This window comes from Scyliorhinus torazame, chromosome 22, assembly GCF_047496885.1.
Source record: "Scyliorhinus torazame isolate Kashiwa2021f chromosome 22, sScyTor2.1, whole genome shotgun sequence".
Lineage (NCBI taxonomy): Eukaryota > Metazoa > Chordata > Chondrichthyes > Carcharhiniformes > Scyliorhinidae > Scyliorhinus > Scyliorhinus torazame.
The window spans coordinates 84,984,711-84,999,061 of NC_092728.1; the positions used below are offsets into that span (position 1 = coordinate 84,984,711).

General features: G+C 42.9%; 1 long non-coding RNA gene across 1 annotated transcript in view; it reads left to right on the forward strand.

Annotated features, from left to right (window-relative positions):
• Positions 1 to 3,583: 3,583 nt before the first annotated feature.
• Positions 3,584 to 14,351, forward strand: part of LOC140398840 (uncharacterized) — a 45,517-nt gene continuing 34,749 nt past the window's right edge. Inside the window, exons 1-2 of the long non-coding RNA XR_011937588.1 lie at positions 3,584 to 3,704; positions 7,834 to 7,972. This is a non-coding gene — a long non-coding RNA (uncharacterized lncRNA). The remainder of the gene's footprint in view (positions 3,705 to 7,833; positions 7,973 to 14,351) is intronic.

Below are 14,351 nucleotides of genomic sequence, written 5' to 3' on the forward strand. Positions count from 1 at the left end.
CAAAATAGTGTTTATTCTCCTTTCGGTTTACCCTTCTGGATGTGCACAGTAAGAAGTCTTACAACACCAGGTTAAAGTCCAACAGGTTTGTTTCGATGTCACTAGCTTTCGGAGCACAGCTCCTTCCTCGTTCACCTGAGGAAGGAGCAGTGCTCCCAAAGCTAGTGTTTGAAACAAACCTGTTGGACTTTAACCTGGTGTTGTAAGACTTCGTACTGTGCACACCCCAGTCCAACGCCGGCATCTCCACATCATGGCTACCATCTGGATGTGGCAGTGACTTATCAACTGGTGGAATTTGTGGACAGTTTCGTGTTATTGATTCTGGTCGGCTGGAATGTGGACCAATTTGAATCTAGAAATCTTTGAAGGGTTGCATGACCAATGAGACCTCTCGACCCTACTGGTTTGGAACTAATTCAGGTCTTAGCGATGAGGGGTCAGAAATAGAAAGCTCTGTGTGAGCATTTTGTAAAGTGTGTGGATTTGACAATCCAAAATCTAAGGATAGTTAAATAGCTTGAATTTATTATTATTATTACTTAACTGGCTTCTGGGACCTTCTGGGGCGTCACACGCAAATTGGTCCTTTTCATTTTCGTCTTTTGAAAATTATTGAATATGTTTTTTTTAATCGTGTCAGATCAAATTTGAAAGCTTAATAACAGTAAGTTTTTCTATCGTGGTTATTTTTCTTCACCGGTTAGGTGGATTGGCCATGCTAAATTGCCCCTTAGTGCCCAAAGCTGTGCAGGTTAGGTGGATTGGCGATGCTAAATTGCCCCTTAGTGCCCCAAAGATGTGCAGGTTAGGTGGATTGGCAATGCTAAATTCCCCCATAGTGCCCAAAAATGTGCAGGTTAGGTGAGGCTCCGGGATAGGGTGGGGAGTGGGCCTAGGTGGGGTTGCTCTTTCAGAGAGGGAGACTCGATGGGCCGAATTGCCTCCTTCTGCACTGTAGGGATTCTATGTATTACAGATCACGGGGGCTACCCAATTCAATTTGGGGAAACGGGGCACGGTCCACTTCGGGTACCTAACCAGTGTCGGCATCAAACACTCCCGGACATAGGATAGTGAGGAGCAGAGGAGGAATTCCCTCTCCTCCATCTCCACAAGTAGGCTTCAACACCCCACTCCAGCCCAAAGACTGACTACATGTGCTTTTGTAATTAGACCAGTCCCCTTTTAATCAAACCTCTCTCATCGTCTTCTGCAGAAGTGTAATTAAGACACCAGCCCCTGTTGTGGAGACCAAGAGCTGGTCAACACATGTGGGGCAGTTTGTCATCGCATCCACGTCCTGCACAATGCGTGTGAAAGAGTCTTCAGGACTGTATGACATCCAGTGACAATGCCAATTAAAACTGTGAAATAAATTGAGTAGTTTCCCGCGAATTAGCCTTGTAACTTACAGCGTTACATCTCGCAGCCTCTTCGTCCGCGAACTTAGGCGGTACTTTGAAACCGTTAAAAAATAACTTTTCCTCCCAACACTGCAATCTCCCTCAGCGTTTAAATTTCGCTTTCATCAAGCTGTGCGTGTGTGTGTGTTAGTATTTGTTTTAGTATTTTCTTTTGTCCCACTAATAAAATTCTGCCCTGGAGTTAAAAGATAACGCGGATTTGCAGATTTCTCCCAGAAATGAAACATTTGATTTCTTCACACGCATTGCTGCAGTTTTGTTCTGTGACATTTTCAAGACTGACATTGGCAGCTTTTTACTATTTCGTGATAAAAAAAAACAGCATTTTTTTTTTAAGGAATTGGAAATTTGGTGAGAGGCGCTGTGTTAGGAGCCTTGCTGGAGTGTTAAATCATCCCCTCCCTCCACAAGCTTTCAGTCCCACAGTCACTGCAGCTCTCCTTCAATGAATAGAGAAATCACACACACTGGCCAGTAAATGCACTTTGGCTGGTGTCAGGTTTATTTCATTGGCAGGTGCAGCTACTGTACACACACACTTGTTATGTACGTTGGGTGTGTCGGAAAGAGCAGACCCGGACAGGCCACCGCTTGGATTGAGGGGAGGGGACGTGTTTTTGCTTTGCTGCTGGGAGGAAGGGTGGGTGGTGCTGGAGGGGCTCCACTCAAGGCTGCATTGCACCGCCCTCGGCTGGCTGGACATTGGCAGTGATTCCAAGGGAGAGGAAACTGACTGGTTTAGCTGGAGCGGACCTCATCTTCTCACTCGGCTGCACTCCAGGAGTCAACAAAGGGAAGAAAACTGCAAAAGGGAATCCGTGTTGACGTTTTTCCTTATTTTGAAAAATTACACCTTTCACTGCTGCGACCAGCAGCCCCCCTCCCCTCCCCTTGATTGAATTAAGAAGGGATCTAGTGAAATAAAGCAATTCTGCCTCTGAAACTAAATGAACACAGATAATAAACCAAAATCAACTTTGGAGCGCATCTGCCATCAACATTTGGCACTGCATTCGCCACGGGGGTCTGTGGCACTCTCAATGTAGATAGATTTCAGTAGAAAGTCTTGGCGTTCTTTCTCAACAAAAAAAATAAATAAATGTGGACATCTTATCATCTTCATCTGTTGGCATCTCGATTACACTGGCCATCAGCAATTACTTTCTCAGGAATCCTGTCTGTCACTAAACAGGTCATATATTTCTTGAAAGCCGTGGATGTTTAGCTCAGATAGTCCAAAGGTTAAATTGAATGGAAATATCGGTCAACTGGTTTATGGAGGAACAAAAATATATATATACATACACACTTTATATATATATATATACATACACACTTTATATATATATATATATACAAACATATATGTATGTACACATGCACATATATATGTACACACAATGTGCTCTCCACAAACTGTGAACAAGTGTCCACATTCTGACAATGCCAGGTGCAATGACGCGTGGCAGGACATGCTAATATAGAAGGAAAAACTTGATGGAAAAGACAAATTTGTCTTGAAAGTGAGAGTTGGCCAACTCGTCCAGAACAGAATTACCTGCCCATAACGTGTCAACAATGTGCTTTTGTTTTTCCCCCACCGCCGTCCTGATCCCTCGGTGCTGATGGGGGTTTTACTTTCCAGGCTGTGTACCCCACCCCCACGCCACTCGTGATCTTGGCAATTTTAAACGTGCTATCAGAGGGGTTGCTATGGAATTCCTTAGCCCGGATAAATATTTTATGCAAATTAAAATTTAATTCTTTGCTTAGTTTAAGCAATTTTCCCGTAAGTGGTGTGTATGAGAGAGATTACAACATTTGCCTGTTTGTTTATAATTTAATTTTTTATGTTGTGGCTGGCAATAGAAAGACTGAACACCTGTGAGTATTTATAATGTCCCGTCTCCCTCACAGCTGCTCCTTTTCAAAACACCTCGCTGGTGTAATAATTTCATAAAATTTCATGATTTACCATCTGCTAGACTGTGCTATAGGTACATGCAATAAGCGGCTGTGTGGCGCCAGTCCCAGAAAGGTACAATAACTGTATATTTTAACTTAATGACTTTTTTGGTGGTGGGGGGGGGGGGGGGGGGGAGGTGTTGGTTGCAAATTTCAGTGCTCCGCGTGGCGATGTTGTTGAAGACAAGTCGATTTGGATTTCATATCAGGCACTTCCTATCCACCCCCCCCCCCTCCTCCTCTTCACCCCTCAGCTTTCAAAAGGTTGACAGTGTCAGAATCTAGATACCAACATTGAGCAGGAAAGACAAGGTAGGAGGCACAAAAGGATTATTTTCCTTTTAGCATTTTGATGTCTGTGCATTTGGGTAATTAAAATGATTACTACAACAATTAAAGCAAGTAATTAGAAACTAATTACACCAGAATTTTTTGTGATTACAGGAGCAGATGAAAATAGTGTTCAAAATTAAATTCATTGCATATTCATGGAAATGAAATTAAATACTGCTGTGTGAATGAGATACTATGAGCGGGGAAGGGGGAAAATGGCAATTGGGGGATTCAGAGTACAGGCTGTTCCTAATGCACAAACCAGACATTTGGTTAAATCAGTGATAATCTTTTAATGGCTTTAAAAGGAGTAATATTTGGAAAGGAGTCAAGAACTACCAGGGTATGTGGTTTTTACACTCTGTGTGATAATGCATAGCAGCTGTAGCACAATAGAAAACAGTTAATCATTATCCACTCAAATGGATGCACAGAAGAGATATTTTATATCTTTTTTGTTGCTCTTCATGCAAGAAGATAAATTAAATTAAGGAATATTCTAAAGCCCTCTTTTTACTATTGAGTTCCTTCAAGCCTCTCTTATGCCATAATCATTTAATGAGATTCGGTAGATTAAATAGATTTTCTGTTAAGCCGAGCACCAGAGAGATAGCCATGTCTGGAGTGAATGGTTATTAACATTTAAATATTTCACAGAACAAAAGTCAGAATATGAATTTTTCATTGTTGCAGGGCCGGGATGGATTTCGCTCGACCTTAATGAAACCAGAAGTAATTAGAATGAGACAGGAGGAGCACTTTCACGAGAGCGCAATTAAATTGAGCGCGCAGAGTAGTTATTTATATAGGTTGGTCAATCTTCAGCTCTGGTGCTATTTTCTCAGTCTGCTCGAGCTGTAGATTATTACAAGAGATTAATAATGTAAATTTCACTGACTCCGCTGCTCCTGAAGGTTCGGCCTTCAGAAATTGATGTGACCGTAATCCATCAACTTGTTCCATACAGCCCTGTCCCTTCCCATTTCTCATCAACTTCCTCCGCCACCATCACCACCACCCCCCCCCCTTCTTAAAGCTGTCTGTTGTCAAACGCGATCCCATTTGGTGGAAATGTCCAATGTGAGCTGACTGGCGTGAAGCGACACTCGGCTTTGTATTTCCAGTCACTTGTCAATTTCAGTGCGAGCGCTGATCAGTGATGTCTGCAAATCAATTCACAGCCATTCGACATTGAGAAGAAAGTGCCTCACCTGCACAGCAGCCGCAGCCGAATGAAATCAGACTAAATAAACAAGTCTGCTGAAGCTAAAGGGGGGGGGGGCTGTGTGCAAAACAATTAGCGCAAACATCTGCCCGAGTGCCCATGGTGTTTTTAAACATAATTAAAAAGTATTCTCCTCAATCCCACTGGATACTGTGTAATCCACCGGTAATCTGGCCAAGGCAGCCAGGGTGACAAGGTTTAGAGCAGGGAATGTGTTTCTGGGGCATGTGTCTCAAATTGTATTCACTCGACTCTGATTCAGATTGAAGCACTTTACTGTATCACGAGGTGATGGTTGCAGCGCGTGTTCACTGTGCGGGGAAGTCCTGACTGAGCCCAGATGTGATGCAGGCCAGATGTTGCCATAATATCATAGCTCAGAAACCACCCTGTCACATCTTCGGGTCAGTTCCTGATGTTCCTGAGCGGATGGCTCGGAGCTTGGGCGATTATTTTTGGTTTTGGCGTTCAGGTGTGATCTTTCTTTTTACACCCTCGTTTTGCCTCCTTCCAGCATGTTTTTTGTTTCACAACATGCAGTTGCCAATTCCTTGGCGAGGTGCACATGGTTCAGACCCCCGGTACTCGGGACACCGCCTGTGTCAAAATACCAGGCACTGACCGGCCAACTGACCTTCGTTAAACTCCTGCTCTTGTAACAATCGTTTACAATTAGCTTGGCCTTCTCGCCCTGGTTTTCTCTGTTCATCAAACGGGGAATCAATCCCATTCAATGTGGGCACCTCTGTTTTGGGGGAAATGGTTTAAAAAAGTCACGAGTCCCTTTCCAAACATTTGTGCCAGAGTATATTAAATATGGTAGCTCAGAAGTGATGCATGCATTGAAAGACGCATTGTGAATCCAGGGATCGGCAATTGTTTGTATGAGGTCTTGAAGTTTCAATTGAAAGCAAAATGCTGCGGACGCTGGAAGTCCGAAATAAAAACAGAAAAGGCTGGATAATCTCAGCAGGTGTGGCAGCATCTGTGGAGAGAGAAACACAGTTAACTATGGAGACCATGTGACCCCTCTACAGAGCTGAAGAGGGGGGTAGAAATATGCTGAATTATATATAAGGACTTCATTGGCAGTGAGAATTTACTGGCCTTGTTCTAGTTAATGCCAAATAATGGAGGCTATGAAGGTGGGCGTGAAACTTGCAGGTATAGACGCCGCCGCTTTTCTGATTTTTATCATTTTTATTTTGATAGCTTCATGTTGAAACTCAGCCACATCAGCCTACAAAACCAAAGCTCACACTCCAATGCAGCACAGAGGGAGTGCTGCACTGTCAGAGGCACAGACTTTCAGATGAAACATTCTATGTACCCTAACAGGAGGATGTGTGGTGACTAGGGGATTTTCACAGTAACTTCATTGCAGTGTTAATGTAAGTCTACTTGTGACAATAAAGATTATTACCTGCCTGCTCTGGTGGATGTAAATGATCCCATGGCAGGGAAGTCCTCCCCCATGTCCTGGTCAATACTTATTCCTCAATTAATCACAGAAACAGATCACCTGGTTATTATCACATTGCTGTTTATGGGAGCTTACTGTGCACAATTTGGCTGCTGCCTTTTAACTGGCTGCCCTACAACAGTGATTGCATTTTGTTAGCACCTCATCTGCTGTAAAGCACTTTGAGACATCTGGTGGTCATGAAAAGTGTTTCTTTTTCACAGGACTAGTAGAAAACGAGTGAAATTGCTTTCCAAATGTTAACATTTGTTTTCCATATAAATAATTTGCATGGTTATTTCTGTAGTAATTTCAAAGGTTACCATGAAATACTATGTTAAAATATCGAGTATAGGGGCAAGATATGATGCATTCATATTAATTTATCAAAAAAAGGACACATCAAGTGTATGGAGGCGTTGTTACAGATGTTAAAAGCAATTTCAAAATGTCGCCAGCAGACTCAAACCGACCGGCGCATTTCAAACTTGAAAGTTTCCTGACCAAACAACAATTAAATTCTGAGTGCCTCGGCCCAATATTCACTTCAGAGCAATTAGAATTTGTGCCTTAAAAGGAATACATCCCAACATTCACACAATGCATGGCACGAAATCTATCATCTGACTTGAGCAGCAACGTGGGAGGTCTATAAATTACAAAATTACAGAAAGCTGCCGTCTCAACAGCATCGTTCACATTTCCTCACAACTTCCACAGAGAATGTTCGGAAGGCCTGTGGTTTGTTAGAAGAGTTATGGAGTCACCTCAAGAGGATGCTAAGAAGATTTATTTTGCGAGGCGTTTGGAATGACACCTGCTGGAGACTGCTGCACGACCATATAGGCTGGGTTCTCATTTTGGCTGACTCCACTCACTTTAGCTGTGACTTTTCATTAACAACATGTTTTCAAGAATAGATCTTCCCCCGCATTTCCCGCTTAAAAGAGATGAAATTAAATGAAAATCGCTTATTGTCATGCAAGTGATCAAGAATTAAGAAGTTTAGAGAACTATTAAAATTTCGGTCAATGGTTCACATGTAGGGTAAAAACGCTGACTCAATGGATAATCTGTATTTTTGGGGGGGGTGAATACTTAATTAAGGTACAGGTGATGGCGGGCAGGGTTCAAAATAAACGACGGCTGCCTAAATCTGAGTTCAAACATCGAGGAAATTCCAGCATTTCCAATCATTTTCTTTCTCACCCATCAACGAAAGCAATGAAGCAGCCAAGCCCTGTTAAGGACTTATATTAATGCATCTGGAAAGAAAATGCCAGTTTATCATTGCTGTGCTGAGCAGTAAAACCCACTGTTCCACGTTCCTACATAGTGAAGCATTGCTTCAGTTCAGATCCCCCCCAACCCCCCCGCAAGGTGAAGTATGGAATTTGATTAACAGGGCTTTGATTTTACAGGTTTTGAGATTCAATCAGTTGGAAACATGTTGAATGGCAGCTGTGGAGATCCTGAGTCGGTGGGTTGATGTTCAGACAGCGGATCGATGTTACCCAGTGTCTGGAGTGGTAATTGAGGTGAAGGGCAGCAATCTGAAAGGTTAGTTCCGTGACAAAACAGGATACATACCATTTTTGGAGTGGGTTTGTGCACTTTGATGCAGCCCTTCTCTTCAGCATTGCTATTAGGAAAGCACCCTGACGGTAGAGGGTCATGTGACTTGGATGATGACATGATTTGGGAACCGTGGACTGGCAGATTGAGGCCTTTAGAAACATCTTGTTCGACTAACAGGACAGTTGCCACCTTGAGCCTAGAAACATTTTTGGGATTGCTTTTGTTTTCATCAGTGTTGATAATGATGGTAATTGCTGATCGTCTAGTGTAATACGTACAGTGAGTAAATTTAAGGAGGAGTTGGACAGATTTTAATTAGTAATGGGTTGAAGGGTTATGGAGAACGGGCAGGACGGTGGCGCTGAGGCCATGATGAGGTCAGCCATGATCATATTGAACGGTGGAGCAGGCTCGAGAGGCTAAATTGCTCACTCCTGCTCCTCGTTCTTATGTTCTAAGAAGGAACTATTCTGACCATTTCCCCCTTCCAGCACTTGGTCTATCGCTCTGTAGGTAACAGCACCTCAAGCACAAATCTTGATTAATAAAGGGATCCGAGGAGCAGCACGGTGGCACAGTGGTTAGCACTGCTGCCTCACACCGCCAAGGACCCGGGTTCGATCCTGGCCCCAGGTCACTGTCCATGTAGAGTTTGCACATTCTCCCGTATCTGCGTGGGTCTCACCCCCACAACCCAAAAAGATGTGCAGTGTAGGCCAATTGGCCACGCTAAATTGCCCCTGAATTAGAAAATAATAATTGGGTACTCTAAATTTATACATTAAAAAAATAAGATCAAGGGTTATGGGGAGAAGGCAGGGGAATGGGGGAACATATCAGCCACAATCGAATGGCGGAGCAGATTCAATGGGCAGAATGGTCTCATTCTGGTCATATATCTTATGGCCATATGGTACATTGTCCTCACCAATTGTGGAACATACTCTTCAACAGCCCACTGTCCTGGCCAGTACGTATCTCGCAACCAAAGCTTAAAATCAGGTTATCCAGTCACTATGCCAATTCTGTTTGTGGGAGCCAAATTGACTGCAGTGTTTTCTACATTAGCACAGAGCCTATACTTCAGTCGTACCAAATTGGTTATAAAGCACCTTGGGGCTTTATATTGGCTACTCCAGCTCCTAGTTCTTATGCTCTAAGAAATATTCCACCATCCACCTCTTGCTCTGTAGCCCTGTAGGTAACAACACCTCGGGCACAAATCCAGTGTTCTTAATAAGGGGATTTCTTGATTAATAAGGGGATCAGGGGTTATGCAGAGGAGGCAGGAGATTCTGTTTGTGGGAGCTTGCTGTGTACAAATTGAGTGCAGTGTTTTCTACATTACCACAGAGCCTATACTTCAGTAGTACCAAATTGGTTATAAAGCACCTCGGGGCGTCCTGGAAAGTTCCATATAAGAGCAAGCCGTCTTTTTTAACATTGGTTCCCGATGCCATTGTTGTTTTGGAAACCGTTTATGCTTTTCAACCTAATTCACACAAGTAGTGAACTGGATTGATCACTCTGAATAGATAACAAGTGGACTCTTAAGTTGTGATTGCAGAAGTGTTTCGTAACTAAAACATTCTGAAAGCCAAAACACCTAATTAAAAAATCTTGCATATACCGTGTGTTTATAGGGAATCATGCCCAGAGATTGTCCATCACACTTGAATGTATTAGATTTGAAATGTCTCCGTAGATTCATTCAGATTGGCATAAATAACTTCTGTCTGTTCAGTTAGCCATGCTGATTTGCTCAGATATTTGATTGTCAACTGACAAGTTGGAAAACTATGACTAGAATTCGGTAACAGCAGCCCTGACAAAATTAACCAAAAAACTGCTTAAATATTCAAAACACTTAATCAGGCACCAGTAATTCTTAAAAATATTAATTTATCAAAACAAAACTTTGGTGTAATTCAGAAAAAAACACTAAACATACTCTTGATGTTAAACACACTCTTGATGTTAACAATTGTATGTTAGAAATGTATCTAATTAGTTTCCCTCGTACAGGTTGCTGCTGAATGCAATTGGGCATGGGTTCGGCTGAATTCTATCATTTACATTGTGCACCTGTGGCTTATTTGAATGTAGTGGTTCAATCAATAACAGATGCCCAAAGTATAAATAGTGTCACTCCATGTAGGCCCCTATGATGTTCCAAACCTTTCTTGTAGCCTATACCTTGCATGACCAGCCTTGCTCTCAAGCACGAACGTGGATCTGAAGCTTTTTCTCCTAAGTATAACTTGATGATTGGAAATCAAGCTCAGGCAAAACATTTCCTTCAAATAACTATTATCATAGATCTCCAGCATATAATGGTGCCATTTGTGGCGGAGTGGTTAGCACTGCTGCCTCATGCCGCCGAGGACCCGGGTCCGATCCATGTGGGTTCTCCCCGTGTCTGCCCACAACCCAAAGATGTGCAGGGTAGGTGAATTGGCCATGCTAAGCTGGCCCTTAATTGGAAAAAAAAAAATTGGGTATTCTAAATTTATTTTTAAAAAGTGAATTGTGTCATTTGAACCTTTTCCCAAGGTGCAGTAATTTCAAATTTTATTTTCTACGCTCTCTTTCTTGTCTTCCACAATGTGACCCACTCCCTATAATCACTCCTCCATTGTGCTGTGCTCCCAGTCTCCCTTTCGTACTCTATTCTTCTCCTGAAAAAACTGAACTGCCTAAAATTTAGAGTTAGTCTCCAGGCAATGTGCACATAATGGTACAGGAGGTTAGCTAGTTATATAATAGGTGCACAAAGCAAATCTTCAACCACGCAAGTGCAGGACCTTTTATATAAAAACAGAAAATGTTGGAAATACTCAACAGGCTATGACAGCATCTGTGGAGAGAAACAGAGTTAGCATTTCAGGTCTGTGGTCCTTAAGAAAAGCTAGCGATGGGTGAGTGGGACAAGGACAAAAAGGAAGCTTATGACAGGAGAGATGAATGACATAAGAGTTGATCTTCCAGGGTCAATAGTGGTGGGGTAAGAAAAGAAACAAGCAATACTCCTGGAGCAGGTGCTGCTGTTGACCAAAAAAAAATAAAAATCAAAACTAAGAAAAGGAAAAATGGAGCAGAGGTTATGATCTGAAATTGTTGAATTCAATGTCCAAAAGGCTGTAAAGTGCCTAATCGGAAGGTGTGGTGCCGTTTGTCAAACTTGCGTCGAGCTTCATTGGAACAGTGCAACAGGCCAAGGACAGAGATGTCAGTGTGAGAGCAAGATGCAGAATTAAAATGGCAGGCCAACGAAAGCTCGGGGTCATGCTTACGGACTGACCTTTGATATCTCTTTCCAAGGATTCCCTTTTGGTAATAGATAACCAAGCCAGAGTCGAACAGCTATATTACTGATGACAAGCTTATTCACAGTGACATGCACGCTCTGTTCTTTCCCTAAAAAGCTTTGTCTTTCTATTGCATGGAAGTTACACTGTGCTTGCGACAGGTGCTTTCTCTCCTCCCTTTCCAGCAGGAAACTGATAGTTGGGAACAATTCATGGTTAATACAAACGACTGGTGAGAGACAGCTTCAAGGTACACAATTTATACCCAAGATTTTGTTTGTCTCAATAAAATACATGTCCTTCGTTTGGCTATGATATATTCAGAAAAATGCATTTTGTTTTAAAGCAATAAAGATTTTCTGCAGAAATATATGTGCTCACCAACTTTAATTGCATGGAGCAAGGCTCTTTGGTGCACAGGGCAGTGATAACATGGTCAACTCTACTGCTGCTGATCATTTGCCAAGAGCACGAATGGACAGGGAAGATTTACCACAAACAAATTTGGCTGGTGCTTATGAATAATGTGTGCAGTTTTATAATGTGCTTGCTTCTAATGAACTGAATATATTTATTTAGGCGGAAATAAAAGTCTCTGTATAATAAAATTAAATTTGATGCCGCGTCGCCCAGCCCAGTTGGCACATTAGTCCCTCTGATATCGACACTTCAAAGGTGCTCAAAGGCTCTCGACACAATAGCCTTAATTGTAATTCAAGCACTTGTGATATTTTGGTAACAATTACTATTGATTTTACAATTTGTTTACAGAGATGTTGTTTTATTACTAATATATTTAATGTACAAATCAATAGGAACACTTGTTTGGCTCACTCCCTAGAAGGTAATAAAATCAAATATCTCAAGAGTAAAATGTTATCTGATCCATAAATGGCAGCAGCAGATGCTTAATGTAATAGTTAAAGACTATGAAGCATTCTTGGCAGGGGACTATATTCACACCAGTAATGACAAAACTTACAGAATATACAGGCAGGAAAAATTTAAACTGCAATTTACAGCCCAAATTACTAAAGATTTATTTATTTGAAATGACTGCGAGCTATGAACACTGCACTCCATTTAAAAGCTCTTTATTTTGCTTAGCCCCGGGGCATTCGACGCATCTAATGTCACCCGCAACTATAATTCTCCGTCAAATAACCCTCACTTTCCACTGATTTTTTTTTGCACAGGGTAATTTCAATTTTTTATATTTCCCCTGGATAAACCTACAGCTTTCATTGGTAGAAAAAGTTGCAAACCAGCAAACTTTCACTGGCTGGAAATGTATTTTCATTTGCTGTACCCTTGGCACTGGTTCATGTGGTGAAGGCTCCCAACGATTGTTTGCTTTGTTTTTCGCCTCCATCTGTTTCCCGACGTTGTTCGAAGAACAATCAGACACTGAACCTTTCAAGAGGTGGCATTTGCCAATTTCACAGGGGGGGAGGGGGGGGTGGAATCAGATGAGACACATTTTTTAACTGCACGTGCACCAGCCAAGACTTTAACCCATCTCAAATTGAAGATTACCTGACCCCACCCCCAATATTAAAACTTTCTTAATTGCCCCTTCACTGCTTACCCAGTGACCTCAGTCACTTTACTTGTTTAACATATCTGTGGGCCTGCTTCCTAACTGGACACAATTGGTTCTGATAGCATTGTCACGAACCCAACATATTGGGCGGGATTCTCCATTGCCCGACGCTGAAATTGGGAACGACGATTGGGTGGAGAATAGCTCCCGACGCTGAAATCGCGCCAGGCGCCAGTTTGGCGCCGAATTGCGAGGCACCGCCCCCTACAAATCCGGCATTATTGTGGCGCGTGCAGTTGTGACCGCATTCACACCTCATTATCGGGCCCAACTACAATGCTCTGCCTCCAATGGGCCGAGTTCCCGACGGCACCGGCCACGTGTGGTCTCGACGGTCGTGAGCCTGGCGTGGCGGCCACGGGGAGAGAGAGAGGGCATACAGACAGTGTCCAGCACCGCCTTATGTCAGGGTGGACAGGTACGCAGTCCAGCACAACCAGCGCCATCTTTTCTGGTGTGATCGGTGCATGTATGGGGGGGTGTAGGTATATGAGCGACTGCAGCTTGTCAGCTCTGTGCATGTCCAGCATGGATCTTGTGATTCTCCCATCATTTGTCGCGTGGTCTGCGGGTGTTTCACGCGCCACCGGTGCTGGCCCCTCACTGGTACCTTAATCGGTGCGGGTGTGGCGCCGATTTGCCCGTTGTGGAACAGATCCTCCATTGGCGTTAGCACTTGGAGCCTCAGGAACGGAAGAAACTTACACCTTGGCCCTGGAGGTTTTAAGGTATTCTTGCCGCTGACTTATGATCCCACCACAACAGCTTAACAGTAATTGTGCCTGCTGGTGGGCGAATAGTCCAGAGAAATGTCACATTTGCTGTAAAATTTAAAGTTGCCTTTTTAAAAATTGCATTAACGTGACTGGGGTCTCGGGGTTCACAGAAGGACAGACTGAACCATATGCATTCTCAAACCTCTGTTCAGGCATCAGGCCCAAATCATTGAATGGTGCAGTTTAACCATTATTAGCTGGTCTGATGTTACTTCTCAAATAGAGTGGAACCCATCTGACGTCAATTCTGGGACGATCAAACCCTTGTGCAAAATACTTTTGACTCATTGAAATACAAAAAACCTCACAGGTGAGTTCCACAGAATGATATCCCAATTAAACCATTTTTTTGTCACAGGCCATGGCAATTTAAGGCACCATTTGTCATCTCATTATCCTACCCCAAATTACTGTGTCAATAGGGGCCCCGTGGAAAATCAAAGGTTATACTTCCCCATTGATGAGCAGCAGTACATTTCTGTCTGTGCCCCAGGCATAGACTACACCATTGGTAATTTCTCCTATTTTCACTCACTCCTGCGTCTGAGCCACTTCAATTAAATGATATTTATGTTAATAGGAACAGTGAGAAGTACACGACTGGAAATGGTTCTGCAGACCACGTGGCCAGTCTCAGGAACTAACACCCAGCAATCGGTGGCATCGTCAAGGGG